This window comes from Halictus rubicundus, chromosome 12 (assembly GCF_050948215.1).
Source record: "Halictus rubicundus isolate RS-2024b chromosome 12, iyHalRubi1_principal, whole genome shotgun sequence".
Taxonomy (NCBI): Eukaryota; Metazoa; Arthropoda; class Insecta; order Hymenoptera; family Halictidae; genus Halictus; species Halictus rubicundus.
The window spans coordinates 3953220-3968496 of NC_135160.1; the positions used below are offsets into that span (position 1 = coordinate 3953220).

General features: G+C 45.9%; 1 protein-coding gene across 2 annotated transcripts in view; it reads right to left on the bottom strand.

Moving 5' to 3' along the window:
* The window catches only part of LOC143359946 (RNA binding protein fox-1 homolog 2), a 437182-nt gene that overhangs the window by 245818 nt on the left and 176087 nt on the right, over nt 1–15277 (bottom strand). The window contains exon 3 of one of the 2 annotated variants that reach the window (XM_076798373.1): nt 14324–14366. The gene's annotated coding sequence lies outside the window, so the exon portion shown is untranslated. Of the gene's footprint in view, nt 1–14319; nt 14367–15277 lie in introns of both variants that reach the window. The other variant, XM_076798374.1, reaches the window with a different exon arrangement.

The window sequence follows — 15277 nt, forward strand, 5'->3', positions numbered from 1 at the left end:
CGAAGAAAACTTCTCACTCCATTTTATAATAAAAGAGTGTCCTTTAAAATAACTACGTACAAAAATATACAGACTTTCGAAATGAGCAGAAGAAAAATATTCAAACATTTTTCCCCAGGAAGTTACAAGGGTTCAAAGATCGACGACCCTCCAATTAGAATTTAACGACCCTTGATGTAACAACGACTTTGCGGAGTGGTATATTTTGATCGTTCGTAAATAAATAAGAAAGTAACGAATTTTCATTTGCACGCCCAACATTTAATCATCCTAAACGATTATACCCGGCGATCGCCGGTGCTTCTAACTTTCAACAGCGTCGGAGAAGACAATGAAGCCTGGTTGCGAATAAAATTGAGCGAAGACTCGCTTATCCTCGCTGGCTGGCTCACAAAGAGCGACTCGGATTGAAATTATTCCGGTGTGTCGCGCAACTTCTTGACGTCTCTTCGCGCAGCCCCTTCAAGGATGCAAGGTCGTGGAAGAGGGGGGTAGTTGAGGTGGGCAGGGCGGACCGATAAGACGAGAACGCGTAGATTTATCACCGGTGAATAAGTTCGCCTTGATCGACGTCGTCCGCCGTGAGTTCGACGCTACACCCTAAACCTCCGGCAACTGCCTACACTCGACCAAGGGAGCACCCTGAAGAGGGGTTTCCATGACGACTACGAGAGAGAATTGTGCCGATAGCCCGGCTAACCGAGCCTCTCGGGCACTCTGTTAGCGGAGAGCCTGCTGAGCGAAATATTCCAGCGCTGCAACATTAAAAATTACCATGACCCTACAGCTCCCACGAGTTCCGCAAAAATCGATCCCTTTCCAGGCTTACAAGGATAAATAGTCTATTCTATTTTATAGTCCATGTCTTTCATTGTGAGTTTCTGAGCATCTCACAGAAGCCCCGACTAAAATAAATTTGCTCATTGCAAATTTGTTTATTCGGAGAAGCGTTCAGCTTCGTTTCAAACAAATAGCTGAAGTGAAAAAGGAGTGACTAACATTCGGTGTTACTATTTACAGCAATTTTGAAACCACCAGTGTCATTCTACAATATCAGCTACCGTCTGTGTAACTTCAAATTAAAGTGTTAATTCAAGTCGAATTAAAGTCTTTAAATCGTTAAAGTGTTGGTCATAGGTGTCCGACAAATTCGAGGAAACGTTTTTAATTTGTACTTCCAACTAGAGTCTCGAGGTTTTTCGCGACTGTGCAACTTCGTGGAAAGATGATAATTTCGTCAGCGGAAGAGAAGATTCTCCGGAAAATTGCAGCTTCTTGCCGTCCCGTTTCTTTCATCCCGCGGGAAGGCTAAGGATCGCGTGTATTAATTAAAGAGAGGGATATTTCCTCGTCGCAGGACGAAGTTCAGAATTTATCTGCGACAGTTTCGAGGAGCCGTTTCAGCAGCGGTCCAAAAATAATCGTTTCCAGCCCTCCGTCGGCAGAAATTTTCGTGCCTCGCTCCGGGTAGCGCACTTAGGCAAATTCGTCGAAAATGCAGCGCGGCGCGGCTCCTTAATGAGCGTTCCTTTAATAGGTACGAGGCATTGAGATCGTAAAAGGTTCTCCGTACCGTGCGCCGTGCACCGTCGCCGGTTTTACGGTGGACGTCGATTCATTGCTTCAATTTGAACGCCGCGACCGGGACCTGACCGACCATACTCGCCGGGGAAAATTGTCAATAAACTTGGCAAATATTTCATCAGTCGCGTGGGTGGCACCACGCGATAAAACCGCGACCCTTATGAACTTATGAACCGAGTCTTCGGGCATCCTTATGAAACTCGTGGCCGGACACCTTGATGCATCGCCACTGACGCTCCGGTTGCACTTTCAAAGTTGCTCGAGCAATTATGGGACTTGCGCAAAACATTAAGTGCATTTGACAATAATTTTAACACCAGAAAAATAAAATCTATTCTGATTAATTTGATATTTGTGAGAAACATTAGCTGCATTTCTGCGCTTCGTGCTGAGCAAATACATTTTCTTGTTAATCTTATTGTTCATCAACCGTTAAAAAAATTATTTTAAGGTACAACATAGTCTAATAATAAAAGTCTAAACAGCAAGGGGTGTCAAAAAATTTGCATACAAACATACAGAATTTCGCAGTCTATGAAAATCTGCAAAACCAGTGAAATTCCACGATCTTTGAACGAAGCACACATTTCCCGGCACGAAGCGCACAGAGAAAAATGAACCAGGCGTAATTAGACAGTGCCAGGAGTGTAATTGAGCAGCCAATTGACGATCCCGACGTGCCCGACGAGGGAAAAAATTAATACAACGGCCAGGCGTCATCTTCAATATTAAAGTCCCGGAAGAAAGGATTCCCAGAGAAAAGAGAAGTCGTGAAACACGGCGGAGACGCGCCGGATTAACGGAGACATAGAAAGAGAGAGAAAGAGAGAGAGAGAGATAGAGAGAGAGACGCATCTGGAAGCCGGAGAGAGTCGGCTTTATTTGAAAAGTGAATGAACGCGAGCATACGCTCCGGCGGATTGGCTCCCGCTAAGGTCAGGGCCTGCGTTCCCGAGGCATTCGAAATAAAATCCAGCGGCGAATAAAAAGAGTCGCGGCGAATTCCCGGGTGTCTGCGTCGCGGACCGATCCACGAAAATAAGAAACGCCGACTAAAATTACCGTCTACTAATTCCGGCAGACTCGGTCCCGACTTTCAGAAGATTGCACCGAGAACAGCCTCTGTGTTGGGTGTGGAAACGAATTTTTTACCAGTTTTGAGCCGAAATTTCACTAAAGAACAACTAAATGTTACGCATCCATGACAAAAATGACCAAGTAAAATAGAAAACAGTGAACCTCGCGAGAATTTAAGAACCTCTTAGTGCATTTCTAAAAATTTCTAAAATTCACTCCCGATCCCCAGTGAAAAAGTGTGTACACTTTTTGCGTTTGGCTTGTCCTGGCCAGCTGGTCGCCGGTTACGCAACCCCGGTCGATGATTCGAGCGATCATTGCCCAATCAACGGCGCGAATGATTCCATCCCGATTATCCACGCGGGCGACCAAACGATTTTCAATCGAGCGACGCCCGGAGTCACAGGATCGAGCCATTAAACCGCATTTCGATGGGTCCCTGGCTAATTTTTCGTCCCGGTGGTCTAACTGTAAGTATGATGTTTCACTCGACGGACAAACTGGTGCTAGGTACCGTTCCGTTTTCGGTTGTTCCGTGGATTCCACGCGATGCGGGGAAATGTAACGGCACGTGGTGTTCTGGTTCGCGTTGTTAACAACTCGTATGTTTCTCTTCAGACACGGGTACACGGAGACCGGCAACCATGGCCCGGAGCACTCCGACAGCTTCCACGGGAGCGTAAACATGATGAGCGCGTGTAAACGCCCCTGAATCCCGGGCTGAAGCTCGCAAAGAGATCGTTTAAGGTCGCCTCGCATCCGTGGGAGAGAAGTCCTCCATCTGTAGTTCTCATTCCATAAATTTCAAGGCCACTTCCCCTTCTGTACCTCTCATTTTCTCGAGCTCTCAATATTTTTTTATTGTTTAGTCTAAGGACACGTCCATGCAAGGTATTTATATTTCTTTTTTTAATATTAAGTATACTCTTCATCATTTATTGCTACAGTAGAATTTGTATAATTGTGTGAAGATGCAGCTGGAATTCCATTTTGTAAGGGTAAGTCTTCTTCTTTCGAAGTGCTTCGCAATTTTCGTAGCGTTTGGGAGCCGTGCAATGCAGTCCGCGTTAGCGACGTCGTTATCAGTATAATAGCAGTTTCCCCTATTCCAAAGCACCGTGTCAGATCTCGAAGATAGTCAATGGCCTTATCTCTCCTCCGCTACGCGTTGAACAACCGTGTTCGCGCTGTCTCTCGTATAAAATTAGCAGAATTCAATGTTTCCCTCCGTCATTCCGTGGAACGACTCGGGAATCGCTCCTAAATCTACGATATCCCGGTCCGCTGTCGAGGCTCGCGCTCCAGTGGCATAATAATCAAATAACACAATGCGGATAGCTCCCCGGTGGCCTAGAACGGCCACTTCATCGCACCCCAACTATGTTGCGCCGTATTATTACACGTGAAAAGGAAGCGAGAGGACGTCGAAACGTTCGACGCTGCGGGGCCGACTTTAGAGAGTTCCAAGAACCACTTGGAACCATTGTAATCCTCCGCGTTCCGCGGAGTACATGTGTTTTCGGGGAAACGAGATCTCGACGACGGAAAACCCTCCAAAGAAAACATAGCATCGGAAACCACGGAAATAGAAATGCATTTCCAAGCACGCGACTGTTTTTCTCATTGTATTGCTTATGATGACGTTAGATAACTTCTTCAGATAAAATAAAAGATTTCTGTGTCAATTAACATGTTCTCGAGACCTTGCAAAGCGACCGAATAAAAATTAACTTCTTTACCCATGAATGCTAATAAAATGGGGAGAATATATAGTCTTAAATTTTCCTCCATTTTGTATGTCAATTATTTACTTTTCTTAAATGCGCGAAAGTTGAGTGGTAATTTGACTCGCGGAAGCACAAAATCCGCAGTGTAGCTACAATCACAAGTTCGCGAACGAAGCTTTCTGTTCGCTTGGCGGAACACGTCGGCAACAGGACGAAAGTTCGAAAGGAAACACAACCGGGTCCCGAAGGCGTCGGGGCTTTACACCTGAACAAATGTTTCGTCGTCGTTGGAAGTTCCGAAAGCTGCCCCCCCTCCCGAGTTTACAACGAGGAGGAAGGAAACACGGCGGAGCGAAGCAGGAAATCTATAATCTTCTCTACCCCGGCTGCTCGTTATCGTGCATCGTGTTTTCCGCGGAATATTTCGCGACACGCGAGCAGCCGCCGCCCGGTCTGTCGAAGAGGGGACGACGACGCCGTTTAAAATGGCGTCCAGATGGAATTCCTTCGAGTGCTTTGATACGAGAACGATTATTTCGAGACTGCGAGCGCGCGATCCTTCGGGACCCCGTGCGCACGAAAACATCCCCCTTGTCCGGGGAGGATCGAATTACAGGGCCGCATCCTGGCACCGATTCAATTCGCGAGCTAAATATAGTCGCGATGCACGCTCCGCGAATCGGTTGTTGCGGACTCGCCTCGCCTCTTTTCCTCCCCTGCGAAATGCCGTCGCGTTTTTATTGAATTTTTGCCGAAAACACCACCGATGGCGAAATTTCAAATTGGTCCCGGAGGGAGAACAGCTACCCCGTTTCGCACAGTGTTGCGATCACTGTGTGCTGACAAGGATAAAACCGTCAATTTAAGTCCTCGTATGTGTATTGCACCTTATAGTATCAGCTACCCCGACCCTCTGAAAAATTTATTTTTACTGCAATTTTTCGGATCGACAGGCAACGTATTAACTAATTTGTTTGTCTCGGGGAAGGAAATTTGCGCAGTGGTCTATAAGAAGAAAAATTAATATCTTGAAGAGGTGTCCTAGATGTGCCAAGGCTGTGTGGCATCGAGGCTGTAAGGATAAAACACTCCGAAGGGTAGTAAACTATTTCCAGTGGTCCTAGAACACGATCGACGCCCATTTAATCATCTGATGGAGCCTCTAGACGTAAGATGAGTAAAGCGTTACATAAACCGATTGCATAAAACTATCGATCTCTTTTCCAGAAAACCGATACCGGTCGAGAAAAATTCGTCGGCTCGTGTAATTCACGGGAAATATCTTGGTTTACGCCCGTAATCGATACTTCCGCGACCGCGATACGTTTGATGAGATTATTCACTGATAGATTCATGATATGAATATTTATGCGTTGAAAGATATTTGCAAAGAGATTTTAAGTATTCCCATGGTGTTTTTTGGTTTTTTATTTGAACGGATTTTAAGCGATCTCTGTTTATTTACCATCGATAATAGAGCTGTGGGGTAACGTATGTTTTGGAGCAGGAAACTACTTTATCAAGTAGGAGCAAAACAGGGCGAAGGAGGATTCACTGATAACGAGCCTTGCTTTCCGCACGCACTCCGGATGGCGGCACGTGTCCGTTCGCGTTGCGCCACCTTGTGGCTGATATCGTGTACTATGATCGATTAAGATCGCGAACGAGAATCTAAATTAGAAATGTTACGGGCTATGAAATGCACGACTATTATACAATAGCCTGTATTTTAATACCTATCTTCCTGCATCTTTATACCTATATTCTCTATGCTTCTTTACCTGGCTAGACACCGCCATATCATTTTGATACACAGCGACGTATTCGACTAACGGTGTTGCTTATGCCGACTTAAATAAAAACCACTGGCGAATCTCTTAATAGGACATCACAGTACTACTATAGTGCCAAACTGCAAAAATTTATCCTAATTCCTGAATTTTTTATCCCAACGCTTGACGTGTTTAACAAGACCTGCCCTCGACCCCTTTTTGCATTTCTAGCTCGTTAGTTATCGCCATATTACTATCATCGAAAGTGATGCATTTAGTCGATAATATTATTTCCAAAAAAATAGTTGCTAACGATGTATTTAATAACTGCTAGCAAACGTAACAACATTGCCAGCTAAATTCTTTAAAACAATCTAATAAGTTCTGGTCCTAATACATGGCAATTCAACTCGGACTGTTGTCCAATGCAATATTTACGAATACATTCCTCATATACCATAATCTGTATCATTATACCCATCTACGTCCTTGTATCCTGTTAGTGTCGCTGTAAGGACAAATGGGTACATAAAATCGGAGATTTTGAAACGGAGTGATGCAGTCTCCATTGATCATTATTGTCCAGAACCTGGTGAAAATGAAAAAGTGAGATTATGTGGCTGACATACCCAAATTTCAAAGTTCAACTCCTCCCACTCATGGTTCAGCGATATGCTCATCATTCTGTTCCTCAGTTGCCTGATCCTACGTATTTCTTGTGCCGATTTCTCACAAAAATGTGGGACGAATCTGCGGGGTGCACGCATGACGATCGACGATGGTTCAGAATGATTCGAAAATTATTCGCGCGCAGCTTCTTCCTGTCATGTGCGCCAGCTGTCGCCCGCATTGAGAACCACATCATCGGAAGTCGATAACGCAGGTCACATTAGCGCGCGACATTCGAATTTAAAACCGCAAAACAAGCCCCCAAAATTAAACTGCAATTACTCGTAAACAAACTACGGATATTTGTGTATCTTAAGATTGATAAGGCACAAGAAAATGTGCGTAATAAAGACATAATTAATGTTGATTCTACTTTTGTTTGGAGAAACTTTCAGTTCATCGTTTTGATGACTAGACTGATAAAATTGAAATGAATATATAAATTGGCCAAAAAGCAATAACTTATAATAAGGAATCTTTTACCTAAATTCTAATATCTTTTCAATTTTGTATTTCATCAATCAATTTTTGCCAAAAATGCATAATGAAACGAGGTGAAGCTTTCCTTGGCAATTCGCATAAGATACATGCAAACAATTGATTCTAGAAAGGGTAAAATAAAAGACTTTGGCGTCATTTTGACCTGCCGAATCTAACAGCGCAGAGAATGAACTCCCATCTCAGAATTCTCAGCCCGAAGAATGAAAATATCTTCGGTCATTACAATTCGCCGTTTCTCCGGCACAGCGGAGCCAAGTGCAAGCTAATTACTTCTCGATTAATCAGCTACTGTATATTTACCGAGGCCTGCCCTCGGCAGTCGGCCAACCAGAGGGCTTAGCGTGCGTCGGAGCCTTAAAGTAGCGTATACATCTGCGGAGTGCATCTGGCCGTCCGGAGCTGCAATAAAGTCCACTCGTCCGCCGACGATTTCCCGAGACTTCTTATTAATTCAGACGCGGAGGCGGAAAAGCAAATACTCCCGAATTATTCATAATCCTGATGGGTCGGCGGTGCATGGGGAAGGGGATGGTGGTGGCAGCATAATAGAAATCCGGAGAATAAAAGGCTCTTGGCGGTGTTGATCCCTTTCAGAGGCACTCGCGAAAAACTTACCTGCCTCGCCCACGCAGCCTCCGCCCCAAAGTCGCGCGAAACGCTCGCGAAATTATTTCGAGGAGAGCCCGGGCCATTACGGGGGTTCGCGAATTCAGCAAACATCGCTCTCGTTCTCCCCCCACCCCACCCCTCGAATGAATTCAAATCCCTTCGACATTAAAGACCGTAAAATTCGTATTCAAACGATTCCATTTTCTTCGGCCAGCTTGCCACTCGAGTTCCCCGGTTATTTTTCATCGCGCCGTGCCCCATCCCGCTGTGCACCTGGAGAGAGAGAGAAAAAAATACGATGGAGGGGTGGTGGCATTCCCTATCGGGTTCGGCTATAGCTCCCTCTTCTTCGTCGGACGACGACGTCTCGTTGGAAAGCACTCCGACGTCGCGGAAACGGCCCCAGCCATTATGCGCTTCCTGCGACTGACGGGTTCCGTCTTCCTCCAAGACGGGACTAATTTCTCGGATTTAATTAACCGGCGTGGAAACGCGCCCTCTCCCCCCACCCTCTCTCTCTCTCTCTCTCTCTCTCTTTAATCCCGGCTCGAGTTAACCACGCGAGATTACCACGTCTTTGTTCGCGCGATTGTCTGCGCGCTTTTTGAACCCTCCCGCGCTAAACATTAATTGGGAGATAATGGCTAGGCTCGGGTTACCGGGCTGTGCTACATTGTCGGCTTTTTCCTTCACTCTTATAGCTCCTAGTTTCAAATCAGCTTCCCACATTTTTCTTAGACGCCAGTCTCTTCTCATACACACACGCATAACTTTTGAACTACCGATCTCCTAGGATTAAAACCTGGATTTTCAGCATTTCCAGGCCAAAATCTACTGGATTACGTGAGAAAAGTGAAAAAATCTCTGGTTTCCTGAAGTAAAGTTTAGCCGTGATGTCTATTGTGCAACTGTTTCCGAGTGGTGTACAAGGGTTAAGCTCCATTGAAATTCAGTTACCTCCATTGAGAGTCTTCGTGCACTATTGAAATTGGACTACAGCGGCGGAACCGTACGTCTCCGATGCACACGAACAGAAAATAAAAGTACCGCCTAATAGAATTACGTCCCGGCCAGGTAGCACGTATCGGTACGAGCTGGAACGAGCCAACAGGAATCGGATTTTCCGAGGAGGAGGGTGGGCCGCGTGTACTGGAATTTATCCAATCGCAGGAACCTCGGATTAGATTGGCCCTCCAGTGTTTCCGGTTCGCTTGCCGCCCGCAGAGATTATTAAAACATATTCGTTATTAATCCGCGGGATCGCGGAAGAGGGGCCTCGATGATTCCCGAAGAGCACTCACCGCCGTATTTCCCACCGGCTTCCAACCCTCCTTCTTCGTCTTCCGGGAATCCCTCCGATTCAATCGCAGAATTTTGCCCCCGGAAAAGACCCGAACCCCTCTACACCCCGACTTTCTCCCGGGGAAACCCTATTCCATGTTTTCAATTTCGAGGTCAGAGTCCTCGAGACTGTTGATGGAATTTAAGGGCGCGAGTTCGAGGCAACTCGAACGATCTGCGAAACTGCTGACCAGGGCTGCCATTTTCAGCCCTGGAAACTTGAGCGAAAGTGTAGTACGATTGCAAAGACACCGACCAAGTTCCGCCGTGCCGTTCCCTCGGGAGCCATCTTGCATATGGGTCACGACGATTTTCAAGAAAAACGGGAACCACCCCTCGAGGAATATCTTCGACGGCGCACGAACAATTGTCGGAAGAATTATCTCGCAAGTTTTCTCTTAACCCCTTCCTGTAGTTTAACGAGTCTGACTCGTGATGAAGATTTTGGCGGAAACGTAAACATCACGAGTCTGTCTCGCAGGTATTTATATTTCGGCTAGTATTGCAACTGTTTTCGAGCATCATTCTGGTCTGTTTACCGCGCGTTGACCCCTACCGCTTGGGCCCGGATTTCGTCGAGGTAAATAGCACGGGAAGGGGTTAAACAGTGAGTATTGTTTTTTATTAACCTTTCCTGACCATTGGTCACACATGTGAACTATTTTCATTTATTCCAAATGTGTCCACACGAATCGAATGGATCTCAATTAACGAGAGATCAGAATCATCCCCATCTGTTCCAAGGAATTCACCACTGCAAATCTCAATTAACTCTTTGCACTCCGAACGATTCTGGACGTTGGCTATCAGCTACTCAGCGCCACTTTAAGGCAGGAACGAACATTTACAGACCCTCGTAGTATTTATTATAATTTTGGAACTAAGTAACGTATTATAATGATATCGGACTTATATGAATTGGTTGAAATCGAGGAAAGTATATTTGAAAAAAAATCTATATTTTATTGTTTATAATTTTGTACAGTATGACAAATTTTGAAACACTCCCCAATATGGATTGCAGGCTGATTAGTGCATGTTTGACAATAATAATTTGTTTGACGCCTGCTACCAGGTGTTTTCCTGTTAGAACACACAATGCAGTCCCGTTTTCTTTGTCCTTTTGTTTATTGTCTAATCTATTGTCCGCAGAAGATGTGGATGGACGCGTTCTCGATACACGAAAATCGCCCCTCAATTGGTCAATGAGTGTCTTGACAAACTTGTGGTGTGTCAATGGCGTTTCATGATTTGTTTGTTTTGAGATGCGATACATTATGTATGAGTTTATCACACACATTTCCAACCCCCCAAAAAATAACTTCCTCCACCATTTCAGCGATTCCACTCCACCATTACGGAGGAAACAATACGTCGAAGCGTATTGATCCGCACGATCCGCGTTTCAGGCTTATTGACTATTACAACAGTCATTTCCCCAAGTTTTAGACTTGTTTATTTATATTCATAAAACCCTCTATACAGTGCGAGCTATGCTCGCATACCGAGCTTTCTTCTACAAACTCTCCTTATCGCTCTTTTCAAGAGAAGTGCTCGGACCGTCATGAACACACTTCTCACGTTCTCTTCTGACACAAAACCCGCTGACATTTTGTTTATATATCTTAGTAATTTTACTATATTTTGATTTGATTTCTTGTGCCATTCCAAGAGAAAACTTCAGGGAAACATGCATGTCTCAAAAAGTTGCGGTGAAATAACTCAATTCCCCGTAATCACTAATAAACTTGAATGTCCCCTGAGAGGGGACATCCGAGTGATATTTTAGAATTACGATGACCCCTGAGAGGGGACAGCGGAGTGCAAAGGGTTAAAGTTTCAGAGAAGCAGGTCGTAGAGAGTCTCTGATCGGTAAGAAATCGATAGAAACATCATTACCAGTAGAACAGCGCGTTGCGGTAAATCCTCGAACTGTCTCCAACAAAGAGCAATGTTGGACCTTTAAAATGCATCGGCGTGTCCGCCTCGAAGACCGGCACATTCTCCGCTACCCGTCACGCGACCCGAAGAGCAGGAGGAACCAATCTCGCGGGTACGGAGGCAATCGGCCGATTTCTTCTCGAGTCGTCGAAGCCGGTAATGTAACCGATTGGAATTAGCCGGGGGGGGGGGGGTTGGTACGTCTTCTTCGAGATTAGAAAACGTGCCCCGAAATCGGAAACGCGGGACCGGTCGGGTTACAGATCGTCGTCAGCGGTGTTCGTCGACGATCGATCAGCGACTGTAGCGAGCACCGAGCGTGTGCGCGTCGTCGCTTAATTAAGAGCCGACTGGATGGTTTATAATTACGACCTGTTTACCGGAACCCGGGGACGCAAGAAGATAATTGCTGGCAGGTTGACGATCCCTGGGATCGTCTCACCCTTCCTCGACGGCGGGGAGGTGGGTGGGGGTGTGAGAGCATCTCATAAAAGCCTGCCGATGATAACTTCCTCCGGTGGGGCGGGTAAATTGACGCGAAACACCGCTCGCGGATCGAGCCGCCCACACCCCCGCAATGTAATTTCGACGCTACTCGCGTTAATTATCCCCCTTATTGCCACGAAATATGTTGACGCTCGCGCGCGCGCGCGAGAGAGAGAGAGAGAGAGAGAGAGAGAGAGAGAGAGAGAGGACCGTGAGCCGAGCTCCCTTGTGAAATGAGAAAACCTTCGGAAAATTTCCTGGGAAGTTTTATACCCCGGCCTTTCGGCGCCTTAAGATCCTCCGCTCCGATTCCTCGGAGTCCGCTGCACCGTCTCGAATTAACCTTGTCAAGGTTATTAAGGGCTCAGCGCCGGTTTTCAGTTTTACGAGAGAGAATTTCGGATTCGCACACAGGAACGAGTACACGGGCACACCTTGCGCTATAAATACTAATTTAAAGGCTGTATTAGCTTCTTAATCCTTTCGAAATCTTGAAAAAATTGAAGCTGCACAGACGTTTATTTTTTCTCTGAACAATTTTATGGAAATCCTCGTCACGACGCCCGACTCGATATTACAGTGGAAGGGACCGGAGGGACAAGAACCGAAGTATTTTCAGTAAAAATAAATCCCGTGATTACGAGTGGACGGGGTAGTTCTCCACCGCGAAACAAATTTGATCTTCGTCTTTAGCGAACCGGAAGAAGATTTTCCTAACGACGGCTCATCAAGAAATGCTCGTGCAGCGAGGCGACTTTTTCCAAAGCTATTTCCCCCGACCTCCATTAGACGAGAGCAGTTTTCTGTCCGTCGTTTCCCCCGGCGCGGCGCGGGGACGAAAATTCTCTCGTGTTCCTGTCGGGTTTAAGGTCAGCCGACGAACGCCATTTTTCCGCGGCGGAACGACGGACGTAAGAGGATTAAGCCGGTTTTCTTGCCGGCGGATTTCTCGGTGGCGCACAGATGCTGCCGGTTTTGTCGGCCATTTCCGGTCCGAGTTACACGGGGACCGGGGTCGTCGATAGTCGACGCAATTAACGGGAATTTATCGACACGACCCGCTGGACACCTGTCATCGTCGCGATCCGAGCGAGATCGATTTCCATTCCGAGTGCCATTCGCGAATTTCTGTATTGCGAGCACATCGCTCGAATCTATACCGGATTTTCCTCTAATTTTGTGCGCGCGGAATTTTCTGAAAATACGGATGGGACATTTTTCCGTGTTCGGTCAGCTGTTCGCTTTTGTCATTTAGGAATTTTTTTCCAGTCCCGTGAACAGTAGAGTGTTGGGTTTCCGTTACTATTGAAACAAGATACTCTGAATGTTTGCAGCATTTTCTATCGAGTTCGATACAGTTTAATATCAATTTCGCAAGTTTCAGAATAACTGAACATTTTTCCGGTGATGTCGGTAACGAACGCCAGTAAAATGTGGTAATAATAATAACGACACTATTAATTCGACCTTATTGCACATTATGTTGCCGCACGCATCGAAATCACCGCGAGAAGCGAATCGTTGGTTTGATACCGCGAGCAATTCCGACGGTAATGGTTTATTTAATAGCAAATGTTATAGTTCGAAGTCCTCTCGATAATATTTGCTGTGGTACGCCTTGCTGCGGTGTTTGTCTCATTACCGATGTAATACGTACAGGTACACAGGCTCTTAATATTACCATTCACCCATTTGCCCCTTTATTTGCTATATAATTCGCTTGTACCTCTGGTGGTTATGGTCATTTTATAATTTTCTGTGGTACGAACTTTATTCGGTATAATTTATTCGAATGTCTTGTTCAGAAGCGACACGATTTTAATGTACAATTTTGAAATGCATCTTCCGAAAGGTATAACTACTTTTTGACACCATTTTAATTTTATGCTTCTATGTTTAACGAGCGGGATGAAAAATTGTCGATAAAATTTTGTTCCATGACAGAACAATAAAATTTATGTACTTCGACTGTGAAAACAGCCTTCAATATTTCATAAACTGTTCGCTCTGCAAACAATTGATTCAACAAAAGTTGTTTCTTGCATTTTCCAATTGTAAACGCCAGTCGAAGCATTTTCCAAAATATCGATTTGTTTAATAAATACACAAACGTTTCAACAAGTCCAATTCAACAAGTGTGTATGTTTTGACGTTTTAATTTCACCCCCTTAATAACGTCGGGCTAATCAAACTGTGAAGCGTAATTTTTCAAAGAATTATGCCGCACGTTATTAGCACAGGTGTGTCACACCTGGAACGAATTCTCGAAAAATTCTGTGCGTGCGAATGTTAATGGAATAGCGGCGACCAAAAGACAGTGGTACGGTTTTAACGTAATTTCCACTCCCGCTGCAGGTCACGTCAGAGACGAACCTGTCTGTCCCGTCTTAGTCAAAAGGGATTAGGTTAATATCGTGGCGCTCGGAATCGATATTCGACCCAGGGACACCGAGCGCGTCCTTTGAGCTCGCGTTCCCCCAAGTGGGACGCGGATTAAGCGGATAGAGATTAAAAATTACCGAAGTGGAGCCGGGCGAACTTTCTGACGAGAGACTCGCCGTGTCGTGTCTGACGCCCGCGAGCCAATTAAAAGCTGCAATTAAATAACGTACTCACGATGAGGGGGGTACGGTGTGGCGTCTTGACGTCGCAGCTCGGCCTGGAAAATCCAAGAAAACCGACTCGTTAGAAATCGCGAAAGAGTAACAGCGCTATAGAGACTTAATTAATTTTTAAAATATTACATTTCCTGAACGAGTATCCGCAGAACCTGGCAATTAGAATTTATTTCAATGAGTTCTTTGAGCCAACCCCTTTCACTGCGGAATTCTCTCGACGCTAGTCATCCAGTGTGCACCGGATAGAACTCGAGCATTTCCATCGCAAGACTGATTAAAACACTCTCTTGGCCAAAGGTGTTTGTTTGTCACTGAGATCTTTGTCGTTAAAATGAACAAGACAATTCCTAGTCCCTGTACAAGACATAAATGACATTTTAATCCCGAAGTTTTCGCAAATACCAAAGTTAGGAAAACCGAACGCTTGTTTCATTCGATCGAGCTCCTAGGTGGCCGGAGCTCGTAAAAATTTCACGATCCAACGAGATCGAGGTTCATCATCGAGAGCAACTCCACTTTTTTTTTCCCCCCGGCGGCGAGGTTCGTTCTCATCTGCATGCAGGCTCCATTGGCGTGAACGCGGACCCGGGCTGGCGTAATTCCGTTTCTACGAGAGCGTCACTTGTTTGCTTTCTCGCGCGGATCCGGGCGTTTCTGTATTCAAAGCTGCAGGACCGGTATCGCACTTAACGAGATTCGCGGCTGCGACCGGGGGCACAGAGCGAAGAACCTTGGGCCGGGTTACGTTCCGCAATTCCGATTGTTGCGATTCCGGTCGCGTCGACCTATCCCGAAACGATTCCGCGCGTTGCGTCCTGTCGCGTCCCGTCGATCGACCGGATTTCTATCGGGTCAAAACTCGATACCGGCGCGACGGCCACGGCATTTCGGTCCCGGAAGAACGCGCGCCCCACCGATTTGAAATGGAAATCGAGCCGGCGGGCGAAACACC